This window comes from Sphaerodactylus townsendi, linkage group LG07, assembly GCF_021028975.2.
Source record: "Sphaerodactylus townsendi isolate TG3544 linkage group LG07, MPM_Stown_v2.3, whole genome shotgun sequence".
Classification (NCBI taxonomy): Eukaryota; Metazoa; Chordata; class Lepidosauria; order Squamata; family Sphaerodactylidae; genus Sphaerodactylus; species Sphaerodactylus townsendi.
The window spans coordinates 23,435,657-23,450,205 of NC_059431.1; the positions used below are offsets into that span (position 1 = coordinate 23,435,657).

General features: G+C 42.2%; 1 long non-coding RNA gene across 1 annotated transcript; it reads right to left on the minus strand.

The window, feature by feature from the left end:
• Nucleotides 1-6,277: 6,277 nt before the first annotated feature.
• Nucleotides 6,278-13,301, minus strand: LOC125436218. The gene is made up of 3 exons (XR_007245020.1): nt 13,217-13,301; nt 6,630-6,731; nt 6,278-6,365 (listed from the first exon to the last, which is right to left on the minus strand). It is a non-coding gene; the product is annotated as an uncharacterized LOC125436218 (long non-coding RNA).
• Between the last annotated feature and the right edge of the window lie 1,248 nt (nt 13,302-14,549).

Genomic DNA, 14,549 nt, shown 5'->3' on the forward strand with positions numbered 1-14,549 from the left:
GCCTCTGGTCTTTATAATTAACTAATTACAGGCCTATGAAAATGTAGTGGCCAAGATTGGAGTGACTGACCTTTTTCTGCTAGAAACACAGGCCTTCCTTTATTTTGAGAGGCCTTCCTCTTTGACAATCCAGCAGTGATTCCAAAATGTATTTTGATGTCAAGTGCAATGGCAAATGTTAATATTGTGTAGGGAGCAAATTAAGATGCCATATATTGACTCACATCATGGGTTTATGAAGGTCAGTATTGTCTACTCTGTCTGGCAGCAGCTCTTCAGGGTCTCGGTTTTGTCATATATCACCTGATAATGCTGGTGGTTGAGCCTAGGACCTTCTAAATTCAAAGCAGATGTTCAACCATGAGCCATGACCACACCGCAGTAACTGGGAAACAAAGAGCCAAACTAGAAGATACACCAGTGATCCATGATTAGATGTTGTATCTCTCTACACTTTGATGAACAGCAGGAGTAGTGGGAGGGATTATTTGGATCAGGTTTCCAGTATTGGGTGGGGGATTAATATTTTCCTCAAGGAGTTTTTCTTATGTAAATTGTACCCTCCACTGCTGCTATTTGCCCTGTTAGGGAAAACATAAGGGGATATGTATGTCTTTCCTACCAAAAATAATGGATTCAAGGTGAAGGACCAGGAGTAACGGGTTCAAGGTGAAGGAAAAGCGACTCCACATAAACATCAGGAAAAACTTCCTAACAGTAAGGGCTGTTCGACAGTGAAATGCCCTACCACAGAGTGTGGTGGAATCACCTACTTTGGAGATTTTTAAACATATGTTCGACGGCCATCTTTCAGGACTGCTTTGATTGTGTGTTCCTATATTGTGGGGGTTGGCCTTGATAGCCCTTGGGGTATCTTCCAACTCTATGATTCTATGATTCTAAGACAAACAGTGTTTCTAGGAGGTTGATTTTATTTATATTGGAAAATTGGTACAAGAGAAAGGATATACCCTTCACACCTGCTCCCACTGTATTAATCCAAAGTGTCTTGATCTTGCTTCTGTTTAAGAAAGTTTAAGGAGATGGGAGGACCAGTTATAGATTTCTGAAAACAGTGGGTTCAATCCAACAAAACTCTTCCATTACAGAGAAGGCTTCATCTGCCTGAGAGAGGCACTTCACTTAGCAGAAAAGAAACATAGAATCCAACCCAGTGTGAATCTTGCCAACTCAGAATGTTGCAAAGAAGCTGTTAATGTGCATGAAGAGATAACTATTAGCTTCCCTGGGCAACAAGATTTGCACACATTTGTGAAATTCTGCATTGAACAAATAAACGAATCAGTCTCCCAAGTTCCACCAGTGAAAGAAATGGGATACATTATCCATATACCTATTTCCTCCTCCTCCTCATTTTAAGGTAGGGCATGAAGTCTATAAGATTCGAGATCAGGGCTAATTAGGTTGCAATATCCAGTTAGGTGAGAAGACATCTCTCTGCACTAGTCATACCTGAACAGACAACATGCCTATTGCCTGTTAATGCTTGGATTTGTTTAAAATGTTATTACGTCACTTCTTCAAAGACCTGCTTGCAGCAGCTCATAAAATGAGATAATAAAAATTCAGTAAATAAAATGAACCTTTACAAATTGGCCAGTAAGGCTTATGTGGCAGCTAGAGACACAACAACAGACCATGGTCTGACTGAATTTTGACATCAGTCCCTGGAATGGTCCCCAGGACATTTTCAAGCATCTGATTTCTGATGAGAGAACATTGCAGATACCTGAGCCTTTGAAGTAGCTATGAGGTCAGATTTTTATCCAGATGCCCAGCTAGCTCAGCTCAGTGTTTTCATTTGATTTATGCAAAATGGTTTTTGAACTCTGTTTGGATTCACTGTAGCGCTTCCAGTGCAATACTTATATCTTGAAAGGGTCATGCTGTCACTGGACACAGAGTGTAAAATTCATATTAGAGAAACTATTGTATTTGTTCCTTGGATGATTTATTGGCGACTTGATGTCTTTCAGTGAAACAAGTGAAATAAGTGATACAGCTTATGCTGTGAGCCTTTTTTGGTGTAAATTCGTTTTCCTTTGCATTCTTGTGTTTGTGTTAACACTTGTGTTTATATTAACATTCACTTTGAGCTAAGTTAAAGACAACTAAAGACTTTGGAGTAGCCCTCTGCTACTGCAGCAGCGGCAATGGTGGGACAGTTTGGATGGTGGCAGTGGCCACCAGTATGCCCCCAGTCAGCTGGCACCCAGGGCAAGAGCCCTGGTTTACCCCATCCAAGTTATACCCCTGCAGCCATTTTCTCCAGGGGAACTGATTTTGGTCATCTGGAAATCAAGTGTAGTGACAGATCTCTAGGTGCCATCTGGAGATTAGCAATCCTATTTGTAATACAATATATAAGTATTGAATTTTTATCTGGCTCAGCTTGTATAGTCAATATGCTGGGGGGTGACCTTTCTGTGTCCTCTCAACACCCCCTTCCTATTTATCTCACTGTAGTGCTTACCTGGTTAGTCATGAAGGTGAAAAGAGAACCTCCCTTCACCTCTTTCTATCCATTCCTGCTTAGTCAGTATCCAAGGCACCATGTGCACCCTAGAAAACGTATTCCCCCAGAGCGCATGTAATGATTTACATGCTGCCACAACACGATCAGAGATGCTGAGGGAGGAGTGAGATTTGTTCGTTTCCTCTCTTGACTGTGGAGCTTAATTTACTAGCCATGTTCCTTATTCAAGTCTGAGAGGGAGGTGGGAAAGTCCAAACACGTGCAGCAAAGGAACCAATCCAGGTCTTGCTAATTCCCTATAGAGGGGGCAATAGAATGGTTGCCAAATCCAGGTTGGTAAACTCCTGGACAACAGGCTATAGCAGTGGTGGCTAACCTTTGGCACTCCAGATGTTATGGACTACAATTCCCATCAGCCCCTATAATTGGGCATGCTGGCAGGGGCTGATGGGAATTGTAGTCCATAACATCTGGAGTGCCAAAGGTTCGCCACCACGGGGTTATAGGCTTGCCAGATCCAGGTTGGTAAACTCCAGGAGATTTGGGGATGGAGCATGAGGAGTATAGAGACCTCAGAGGAGCATAATGCCAAACAGTCCAAAGGAGCCATTTTCTCCAAAAAGACTGATCTGTGAAGTCTGGAGATAAATTATAATTTCCAAGCCCCACTTGGAGGTGGCATTCCTATGCAGTAGATGTGGGTGTTCATTTAAAGCACAGGATGGGTGAGTAGGAAGAGGAGCGGCACCTCCTTCCCACGGGTGCTTTGCTACCTTTTAAACCACTTTTCTTTCAGTGAGGTGGTTTTGGAACAATACTGACAGAAAAGGTAGCTAAGAGGCTGACCCATAGCCCTCAAACTTCCTGATAAGAATTTGAACCAAATCTGCCTTCATGACATCTGATTTGACCTTGGAGTAGGCCTAAACTGATTTATGGAGTAGGCCAAAGTATATTTTTAGAAGGAGGAAATGGTTACGGTGCCAGTGATGTCACCAAGCAGTAGTGAAAGGCTGAGAGCGTTACATAAAAGCAGTTGCAGCAATACGCCTATTGTTATAGAAGATGGTGTTGCAACTTTTATAATCTGGTTGTATGGAAGAAGAACTCATATAAATCACCACTGATCTTAACAGGCAATCAAAGGTAAACAGATTTCGAAATCGATTGCTCACTGGCTTGACATTTTAAATGAGTTTGTACAACACAATCAATAAACCAAAGCCTGTGTGAATGTTTTCACTGTAATTTCTGTTGCTTGGCTACACTTATTCACTGTCTATGTGCACCAAGCTCAGGAAGGTATGAGAATGCATGGAATCATCGCATATTCATTTATAATTTTATTCTATTTGTGCTCTATTTGTCTGTTTACTTTGTTGTTCACTGCCCAGAGCCCCTTGGGGAAGGGCAGTATATAAATTTAACAATAAAATAAATAAAATAAAAATAAATAAGGTAGGATTCTCTACACAGGGTTGTCAGCCCCCAAGTGGAGCCTGGAGGTCTCCCAGAATTACAACTGATTTCCAGATGACACAGATCAGTTCACCTGGATAAAATGGCCACTTTGGAAGAGGGACTCTATGGCACCGTCCCCTCCCTTTCTCAAACCCCGCCCTCATCAGACTTCACTCCCAAATCTCCAGATATTTCCCAACCCAAAGGTGGAAACCCTTCCTGACAGGGAGTTCGTTGGGGTTTCTTCTTTGATGTCTATTTCACATATGCTTTTATCACATATTCTTTCGTAGCAGGCATATGCGAGAGAGGTCACATGCTTTTCATGCAAAAATATAGCAACAATAATATGTATATGATCCACTTTTCAGTGACTAATGAGAGAGGATTAGTTCCTGAGTTAGGGTTGCCAACTTCCAGGGAGCACCTGGAGATCTCCCGCTGTCACCAATGATCCCCAAATGACCAAGATCGGTTTCCCTGGAAGAAATGGCTGTTTTGGAAGGCGTTATACCCTGCTGAGGTTTCTAAACCTTGCCCTTTCCATGCTCCACCCCTAAAATATCCAGGTATTTCACAATCCAGAGCTGGCAACCCTATCCTGAGTCTGTTATTGTTAATTTAAATATTCTTATTCTTCTGGCTGCCAACTTCTAGTTGTTTCTTCTCTTAAGGTGGCTCACTTAGCTGCTACTATTCAGCTGTCCCTTTTCTTAGTGGTTGTTACCTGGAGCAATGGGCCCCTTAAGAAGGTGAAGGGAGACTGTGCTCAGAAGTTTTCAGAGGGCACTACAAGGACATTTTATTTGTGAAAGCTTTCAATGGACTTTGAGCTGCAGGCATTTTCTTGCAAGGGGTAGATATGACTGGATTACATTTTGCATGTTTTAAGCTTAAAATAGTACTCAGCCTTGAACCACAAGGAAAGGGCAGTATACCAAATCTTTTAATAAATAAATACATAAATAAACCACTCAATCATATCAACTGATTCCATACTCCTAGGAGATCAATTCTTGCTTTAAAACAATGTGTTTTCAGGACTCTGAAGATGTGGCTTCCTTTGTGGTGGGAAAGATAAAATACTACTAGGTTTGGTTCTCTTTGAAGATAAAATCAAATAAGTAGTCAGAATTAAACATACAGAATCACAGGGATCAAACATTGTAACCCCTACAGAAAAAGAATGAAGCCAAGTCTGTACATTATTAAAAAAATGAATCTGAAAAATGAAAATACATTAAAGGGTTTAATTCACAATGAAAACTAATTCACAGTAAGATATTATTGTAAAAATAGCAAAACGTTCACTAACCTCATCCTCAAAGGAGGGAGGGGGGTTGCATATAATGCTGATAAAAAATATGGATCAGGCTGATCCGATCAGCAGCAAAAAAAATCAAACTTTCTATATTTCACCCAAATAAATTAATAAATAATTAACATATGCACACCCATCATACTGCAGAACTGATGCATGCTACATACTGTCGCACACCCATCATACTGCAGAACTGATGCATGCTACATACTGTCGCACACCCATTATACTGCAGAACTGATGCATGCTACATACGGTCGCACACCCATCATACTGCAGAACTGATGCATGCTACATACTGTCGCACACCCATTATACTGCAGAACTGATGCATGCTACATACTGTCGCACACCCATTATACTGCAGAACTGTGGTGACAGGACAAAACAAAGACCACCAACAATGTTCCTTTCAGCCTTCGACTGTGCCCAGTTAAGACAGGTACACATATCATTTATCTAATTTTGGAGCTGGCCTGTGGAATGCAGTTCGAAAAACCCACACACTGAGGTCAGGTCTGCAGAAAAATCACAACCCATTTCAAAAGAATTTGGGGTGGGGAGGGGGGTTACAGGAAAACCCAAATGGAAGAAGTGTTATCTGCACAAACTCAGTCATAAAAGATCTTAACCACAGTATGTGGGGATGAAAGTAGTAATCTCTGGTAATGAGAGAGGTCAGTGAATAAGCCAGGTGGGCAAGCAGAGAGGACGTACAAGCAGGGTCAGACAAAAAGGGGGTCAAGGTGGGATAATCACAAACTGGAAAAGAAGCTACACAAGCAATAAGATTTATTGGAGGTCTTTGCTGTCTGATTGAATTGCTTTTAAATCAATTCAAATGTTGTTATTATGGTCAATCATCAGCAACAGGTAAAGAACCAAGACAAGAGATCACATCATGACATTTACTAAGCAGACTTTGTTTATAGGGTGGTTTACTATTGCCTTCTTTAGGGATCTACACTTTACTCCCAGCAATGTACTCATTTTACTGACCTCGGAAGACTGGAAGGCTTGAACAGGCTACCTGACACTGACTGCAGCTCACCACTCTGCAACTCAGGGCTCTTGATCAGCAGCAACCTATACATAAAATTACAAATACGAGATTAAAAAGTTACATGAACATCTTCCAAAACGAGGTGCAGTGTGTCTTAAGTGCAGCAGGACAAAAATTGGCAGTCAGTAGTGAAACTTGTGCCTTTTCATCTATTGGAAGAATCTTGGTCAATAACGATTCAGATTGGCCAAGGAAGTTATCGAGCAGAGGAGAAATTAACCTGGTATGGGTCTCTTGATAAAGGGGGCAGCGGAAATGAAATTGCTTTCCATTATTTTGTAATTTACCTTGAATCTCAGTGAGAATCTCAGTGGGCAATACGTTAGCAGCAGCAACCAGAAAGAGGACGGGGCATCACTGCTGTTTCCTCTCTTCTTTAGTCTCTCGTGCTGTCAGGGAGAGAAAGAGAATGATCAATGGGGGCAGAGAGAAGGTTATGGCTGCTTCTTCCTCCTTTCTCCAACCCTCATCTCTGAGCAGAAGAGAAAGCAAGCAAATACAGCAGGGAAAAGATGAAGACAATGCTGTTGCTTTATTCCTTTCTTCCCTTCCTACCTGCTGTCCCACTCCCTACCCAAGTAGGCAAGCAGCAGGGCAGAGGAGCAGCAGCAGAATAAGAGTTTGAATTTATACCCCACCTTTCTCTCCTGTAAGGAGACTCCTTCCCTTCCTCTCCCTACAACAGGCACCTTGGGAGGCAGGTGGAGCTGAGGAGTTCTGAGAGAACAGTGTCTAGACCAAGGTCACCCAGCAGGCCTCTTGTGCAGGAGTGGGGAAACAAATTCAGTTCACTAGATAAGAGTCTGCTACTCCTTTAGGAGGGGGGAATCAAACTCTCCTTCCTTCCTCTTTTAGTTTCTTGGGGGTCCCACTAGATACGTCCCACATCAAATGATGACTTGCAAGGGGCAGTGTGGAAGGAAAGAAGCCAAATAAATGTTCAAACCTATTGGCTAACGCACAACAATTTGCACAGACATAATCAACCCCGTTGACCAATGCACAGGAGGCAGCTTCAATGTTTGATGTATTGGGGCAAATGATTTCCACCAGAACTTTATGACTGTTACTCACCATGAAAGTTGACTGAAGTCAAACTTGATTTTTAATAACTTTTATTTTTGCATCCGGCTCTCAGTTGCTTCCTTTCACACATTTTCTTCCCTGCGTCATTCAGTTGCATGAAAACATCTGTTCTCATACCTAGACTTGTCTCTAGACAATCTGCATTTTCTAATAGCTTAAGAAGATGAAGCTTTGTTTTTCGATTTAATTAAGGACTGGGTCGTGTTGAACTTTACACGAGGCAATTAAATGTGTAGAAACAAATCATTCTATTCCACCGCCTGGTTCTTTCCAGAAGAAACGACTGTCAAACACCTTCCTGTGTCAGGTGTTTCAGTTAGTTGGTAAATTGTCTTATTGCCTTAACAGACATTTTTCAAAAATCACGCAAACATATAATTCATGCTTTAAACCAGACAACCAAGGAGTGGGTGTCTGGCACCATAATAAGTCCGATTTGATCAGTCACGATGTGTTTGATAAATTAACAGTGCAATCCAAAGAAGGCTGAAATTGCTCAGGAGACAACCTGACCCCAGTGCCAATGTGAATGCCAATTATGCCAGTGGCGGCACTCCTTAAGTGCAGGAGCCCACACCAGTACCAAAGAGGGCAGAGTTAGCTTCAGTTGGCTTCCTGAGCCCATCTGACATGAGAACTCCCCCATTTGCCAGTGCAAACTTACACTGGCAAAAACAGTGGTGCAAGCGATTGTGTTTCACAGGTCACCTGTGTCGACGTTGGATTGCTGGCCACTCCGTAGCAAGCCACTTAGGAAGCGGCGCAGCTGCACATCCCCGCCCCAAAATTGCACTGCCTCATCCTGTTCCCTGTCCTGCCAATTATCACAATATAATGTTGTGAGAAAGTGGGCTAGTCCTCAAATGATTGGTCTAAGGACGTGCAAATCAATTGCCCTTGTTCTGCAAAGTAAGGACTGTAGGATGTGTTCTTTCAGTTTTATCACTTTTCTTGGAGCAAGCATATGTGTAGCTAGAGTGTGTGTAAGAGCAATGAACAAACCAGGAATTAGCCAGAAAATGTTCATATGTCATATGAAAAAAAAGTTTGCCATCGAGTCACAGCTGACTTATGGTGACCCTGTAAGGTTGTCAAGGCAAGAGATGTTCAGAAGTGCTTTGCTATTGCCTACTTCTGAGTCGTGCCCAAGATATTCCTTGGAAGTTTCCCATCCAAATACTTGCCAGGGTTGAGGCAGAGGCTGTTTCCACACAGCCAGATTTGTGGGGCTGCATCGGCATGATTCATGCCAATTCAAGCCCTGGGGCCGTTCACACGAACAGCCCCAAGGTTTGCGCAGCTGACGGAGCAGGCTCCGCACAACCGCACAGCCCCTCAAGCTGCTTCTTATCTTGTCCTGGCTTCTGTCGCTCTGAGGAGGCCAGGGGACACGCCTCCTTGGGTAGGGTGATGGCTGCAGTGACGGAAGCAGGGAGGCGTGTCCCCTGGCCTCCTCAGAGCGACAGAAGGCTGGACAAGGTAAAAAGCCATTTGGGGGCGGCACAGGAAATACACCAGCTTCCACCCGCTGCCGTTTGCTCGGCAATGGGTGGAAGCTGGCATATTCCAAAAACCTTGCCCCCCGAGCAAGGTTTGAAAGCAGTGTCTTTGCGCCGCTTGGGGGGGGGGGGCGAGGACAGCACTGCTGCGATGCAGCAGCACCTCCTGTGTGAACAGCACCCCAGGGACAGTGTTTTTTCTGTCCCTAGGGCACTGTTTTTTGGCCGTGCGGAAACTGCCAGAGTGTGTGTGACTGGCCAACAGTCACTCAGCATGTTTCCATGGCAGAGTGGCAATTCAAACCTGTATTTCCCAGATCTTAGTCCAACCATAATTACAGTAAGAGCTGTTTGACAATGGAATGCACTACCCTGGAGTGTGGTGGAGTCTCCTTCATTGGAGGTTTTTAAAGAGAGGTTGGATGGCCATCTGTCAGGAGTGCTTTGATTGTGTGTTGCTGCATTGCAGGGGGTTGGACTTGATGGCCCTTGGGGTCTCTTCCAACTCTATGATTCTATGACTACACAACACTGGCTCCATAGTTACAACTTAACTGCAGTTGGGGGGGGGGGGGATCAACTATATTTTCAGGTCCTGGTTTGAAAGATCCCGAATATTCATATTTAGTGAAGAGGGCACATATTTTGCAAATCACATAACCATAGTTACTTCAGTTAAATCTAGTTTTGTATTATGCCTTAACTGAGCCTAACAGTGGAGTCCTAAATGGAGTTACACCCATGGAATTGTGTGTACTTGGAAGAGTGTTATTGTGCTTTGGATAGCAATGCAAATCTTATTTCAAATCAGTATCTCTTTTATGGAAAATAGGGAGTATCGGACCTCTCAGCACAGTACATTAAATTACACTGCCACTGGTGTTTATGAGCAGAAATCAACTTAATGATCCTTTCAAAGAAACAACAGGAAAATGCAAATTTTAAATAGAAAGGATACAGATGCCCCATGTAACTGGAAAACTACTGGCATGCATTGCCTAGAAATAACATAGTTTGCTAAAAACTGCTGTATTATTTGAATAAGTTTGTCTTAAGGAACAAACATATTTTGTATTTTTCATCCCTTTTATTTCTCAGTCATTCTCAGTGCTATTTTTAATATTTGCCCACTATTTCAGAGTATAAGGTAGCTGAAATATATATTTTATAATGTGTGGTAGTGGAAGTTGCTGTCAAGTTGCAGCCCACTTATGGCGACCCCGTATATATTTTAAGGCAAGAGGCTTTCAGAGGTTAGCTGTTGCCTGCCTCCACACAGCAACCTTGGATTCCTCCTATTCAAGTATTAACCCAAGCTGACTTTGCTTAGCTTCCAGGAACTGATAAGACTGAGTTAGCCTAGGCTATTACTAGCCAGCAGCAAAATAAAAACAACAAACATTCAAAACTGGACTAGAGTCTTTTTCCACCACCATTCAAGCAGATCAGGAGTATGGCTGAAAACTTGCGGTCAGTGGTGATCAGAATTCACTGATGCTCATTTGAGCATCAAATGATGCTCATTTGATCTCATTTGATCATCTCATTTGATGCTCATTTGAGCATCTTCCAACCATCACTACTGATTAAAGCACATTTTAAGTTATAAACTTAAGAAAAGCTGAAAGAATCCTAGCCTTAGGACCAAGCTAAATAATATGTTTTGCGATGAATGTGCTTACAAGATTACCAACCCAATTAAAATACCATAAACATACATGATGCAGTCTTCAATAGAGCTATACCCTTCTAAGTTCATGGAAGTATGGCCCCTTCTGCACGCGCAAAATAATGCATTTTCAAACCACTTTCACAACTGTTTGCAAGTGGATTTTGCTATTCTGCACAGCTTCAAAGAGCACTGAAAGCAGTTTGAAAGTACATTATTTTGCATTTGCGGAATGAGCCTCAGTCTGCTCAGAAGCATGCATTTCTGTTTTGCATTGCATGGTACAGTGCATCATATACATGGTCAGAAAACTACATCTGTGTGAATTGTCTAAATCTGTGAATCTTTATCAGAGATCTTTAAGCAAAATTAATCTATAGCCTGGATACAAATCATCTGAAGACATAAGGTATTTACTTGAATGTCTTGGCTGGTGGTAAAATACACACATTGTACTCCTGAGAATGTCTGTGTGTTCGTGCTGTCAAGTCACAGCTGATTTAGGATAACTCTGTAGGATTTTCAAGACAAGAAACATTTGCCATTGCCTGCCTCCATGTGGGCTGAGAAAGTTCTGAATGAACTGTGACTGGCCCAAGGTCACCTAGCAGACTTCATGTGGAGCAGCGGGGAATCAAATCCAGTTCTCCAGATTAGAGTCTGCTGCTGTTAACTACTCTACCATACTGGTTCACTAGTTAATAAATAAGCTCTCCTGCACATCTGTTTCTTGGCAGCATGCAGATGTGAAGCACAACATTTATCCAAGAATTCCGTAATCTTTCCTGCTTCACTTGCTTTATCGTTCATTTGGGCCATAATAAGCATAAGCATTTTATTGTCATTGTGCACGCACAACGAAATTTACAGCAGCATTCCTCGATGCACACCATTTCAGACTCATACCCCATCCTCATTTTCCCCTTCCTCCACCCATCCCTACACAGCCCCAAACACATCAACATGAAGCTGCAGAGTTTAGCATAGTCCCAGCTCTAGAGTAGAAGCTGTCTCTAAGCCTCTTTGTCCTAGTTTTATAGACCTGTATCGTCTGCTGGATGGTAACAGTTCAAAAAGAGAGTGTGCTGGATGAGACGGGTCTCTCAGAATATTTTGGGCTTTCTTTAGGCTTCGGGGATTATAGAGTTCTTCCAAGGAGGGGAGAGGGCAGCCGATAATCCTTTGTGCAGTTGTGATCATAGAATCATAGGGATAGTTTGATCATCGTTTCTAATCAGAAAATCAACATTCAGTGCTCGATTACTTTAACTTAATATGTCAAATGGCAGCTCTGAAAGCTATTGGGTTGGATCCTGCCAGCTTTTTTACTCAATCAATTCCCCTCTGTTCTATAACTTCTGTCCCACCTGGCTTTTGTTCATGCAGGTCTCATAATACTCAACAATTTTTGGCGTGCTCATAGAGAACCTTTCTTTCTTTTTCATCAGCAGAAAAGCTAGCTGAAACCAGTCCATTGTATTTGTGAATGTGAATGTGAATGTTCTGTCTATGGAGAAGAGCCTTCAAGGGTGTAGTTGCATGTGCAAACTGTCACTCAATGCTGTGAAATGTTGAGTGAAGTTTTGCAATCCAAAGAAAGAAGAAATAATTACATCCCACGTCTACTCAGCTCCACCACGTAGAGAGAGCACTCTACATACCTTCCATACATACACAACAGACATGAAAGAATGCAATTCAATCTACAATCAAAAACTAAGAACATAAAGGAGATCACAAAAGTAACGTGTCCTCACCTGGGTCCATCTCAGCCATTCATTCAGTCTCCAGCACTGCCTGATCAGACAGCTCAGGTAGGGTAAGAAAAAAGGGTTGATTGAGATACTACCTGCTGTTGATGCTTCTGGTACCAAAAGGGGTCTGCACAACAATCTGCTTTCAGTGATCCCATCAAGGTGCACATTATATTGAAATATACCCACCCAACCAAAACAACAACAACAAACAAACAAGAGTTGTTCACCAGCAAGTACTAATGCTAGTCCATGATAATTCCTGACTGACCCCATTTATAATGATAAGTTGGATTCTTCAAATGTGTCTTCCCAACAAATCTGACTTGGGGGTGGGCAAGTTCATTTCACAGTAGCTTCCATCCTTTATCTTGTTGTCAAAAAGATTTTTTTATCATTCTCAGGACGCTCTTCATCTTTTTGGAGCACTTACCTGGATCAAAGCAGATGAGCAGACTCAGTCTACCCAAGAGCCCTTTCTCATTCTTTTTCTTGCCAACAGAAAAAATCAGCTTTATGTCCATGCTCCAGTACTCAGAAGTACAGTGCCTTTATTTGATCTATTCATACAAGGGACGTATATGGAATCTATAGTCTGGAAGAGGGAGGAGCTTGCATAGTTCTACAGGGAATCTAGGCAAAATGCACTATAACAAATTGTTTCCTGTTTTTATAAACAGTTGCAGAGGATTCAAAAGTAGCATATTCAGTGCTGCAATTACAGAATGTGATACACATAAGATACTTTACCTTTTAAAATGTTCCTTAATTTAGGATATTTTAAGAAGGATTTGAGTCTTCAGGCCAAACCACAAGTGATATTATTCTCGTGTATACTTACAGGGACCTTACAGGGTTTTGCTTACCTATTTGCACAAACAGGTCTTCATCTTTGCCTGTGTTTCCTCCATGTTCTCATATTCCTCTTGTTAGTTTGTTTGAACACTCAGTCATACAGGGCTGGATCTATACTTTTGTTTAAGGCGAGGGGGGGAGTAAAAAAGATTCACCTCATATTATATACATATTGTTTTTCATATATACGTGCATAATCAATATTAATAATTTACATATATAAGGAACAACTCTTTTAAATGACAGAATAAATTGCATTGACTTCTGTGAAATGCTAATGAATAATTTCACATTCTGATCCATCTATTATCTATACCAGCCATTCTCAACCAGGGTTCCGTGGTACCCTGGGGTGCCGTGAGCATGTCCCAGGGGTACCGTGGCAACACTACCGCCCTCCCCTCATTTTTGTGGTGTCTCCCACTGGCACCAGCAAGGACATGGAGCTGGCACAGGGGGCAGGGCCTGCCACAAGGTCAGCAGCCGCCACCCCCCCCCCAGTGCTTCCCTTCACCCTGGAAGGCGGAAGTGGGGGTGTGGCAAGCAGGGGCAATGGGAAGGGAAGGTGGAGGGTGGCGGCAGGGGTACCATGAGATATGAAGAGTGAGGTCAAGGGTACCCTGACCTCGAAAAGGTTGGGAAACACTGATCTATACAGTGCTCCTAAAATTCCTTTTGTTACTGGAAGCCAAGGGAGTTCATAGCCAGACATGTATGTTAGATTTTAGGAAGACCATCTTTAATGAACTCAAAGACATGATGAGAATATTTCCATGGCAAGAATGCTGGAAGGGAGAGGAGCAAGTTTAGGGTGAGCTATCCTAAAACAAGCCACCACTGTTTCAGTAAAATGGAAATGTGGTAGCAAATTCACTATAATGGGGGAAATTTAAACTCCCACAAAGAAAACCCACTATTCAAATAAAGAAAACACATTCAAGAAAGTGAGGAAGATGCCTAGTAGGTTATGTTACCAAAGCTAAATTCCTCTTACCTGGCAGAGAAACTTGTATGTTTTAATTCCCGGTTTTTATAGTTTCATAGTCGTTTGATGGGTTACTCGCAAGGATTGGGCCATGAATACCCCAGCCTTCACAATTTATTTAGTGCATGGCACTTTGCATAGAATGGTAAACAAAAAAAATGGCATATTTACCCTTGCATTTTTGAAAGGGGGGAGAATTTAAAAGAGGAGAGCACAAGGAGAAGAAGGGACAATGGGATGAATATTTAAAAAGTCGCTTTCTTTCTTTCTTTCTTTTTTTCCTTTCTTTCTTTCCAATTCTAATAAAGCATTTTAAAGTGGAATGGCACCAATTATTTGGGTTTCCATATTGTCCATCA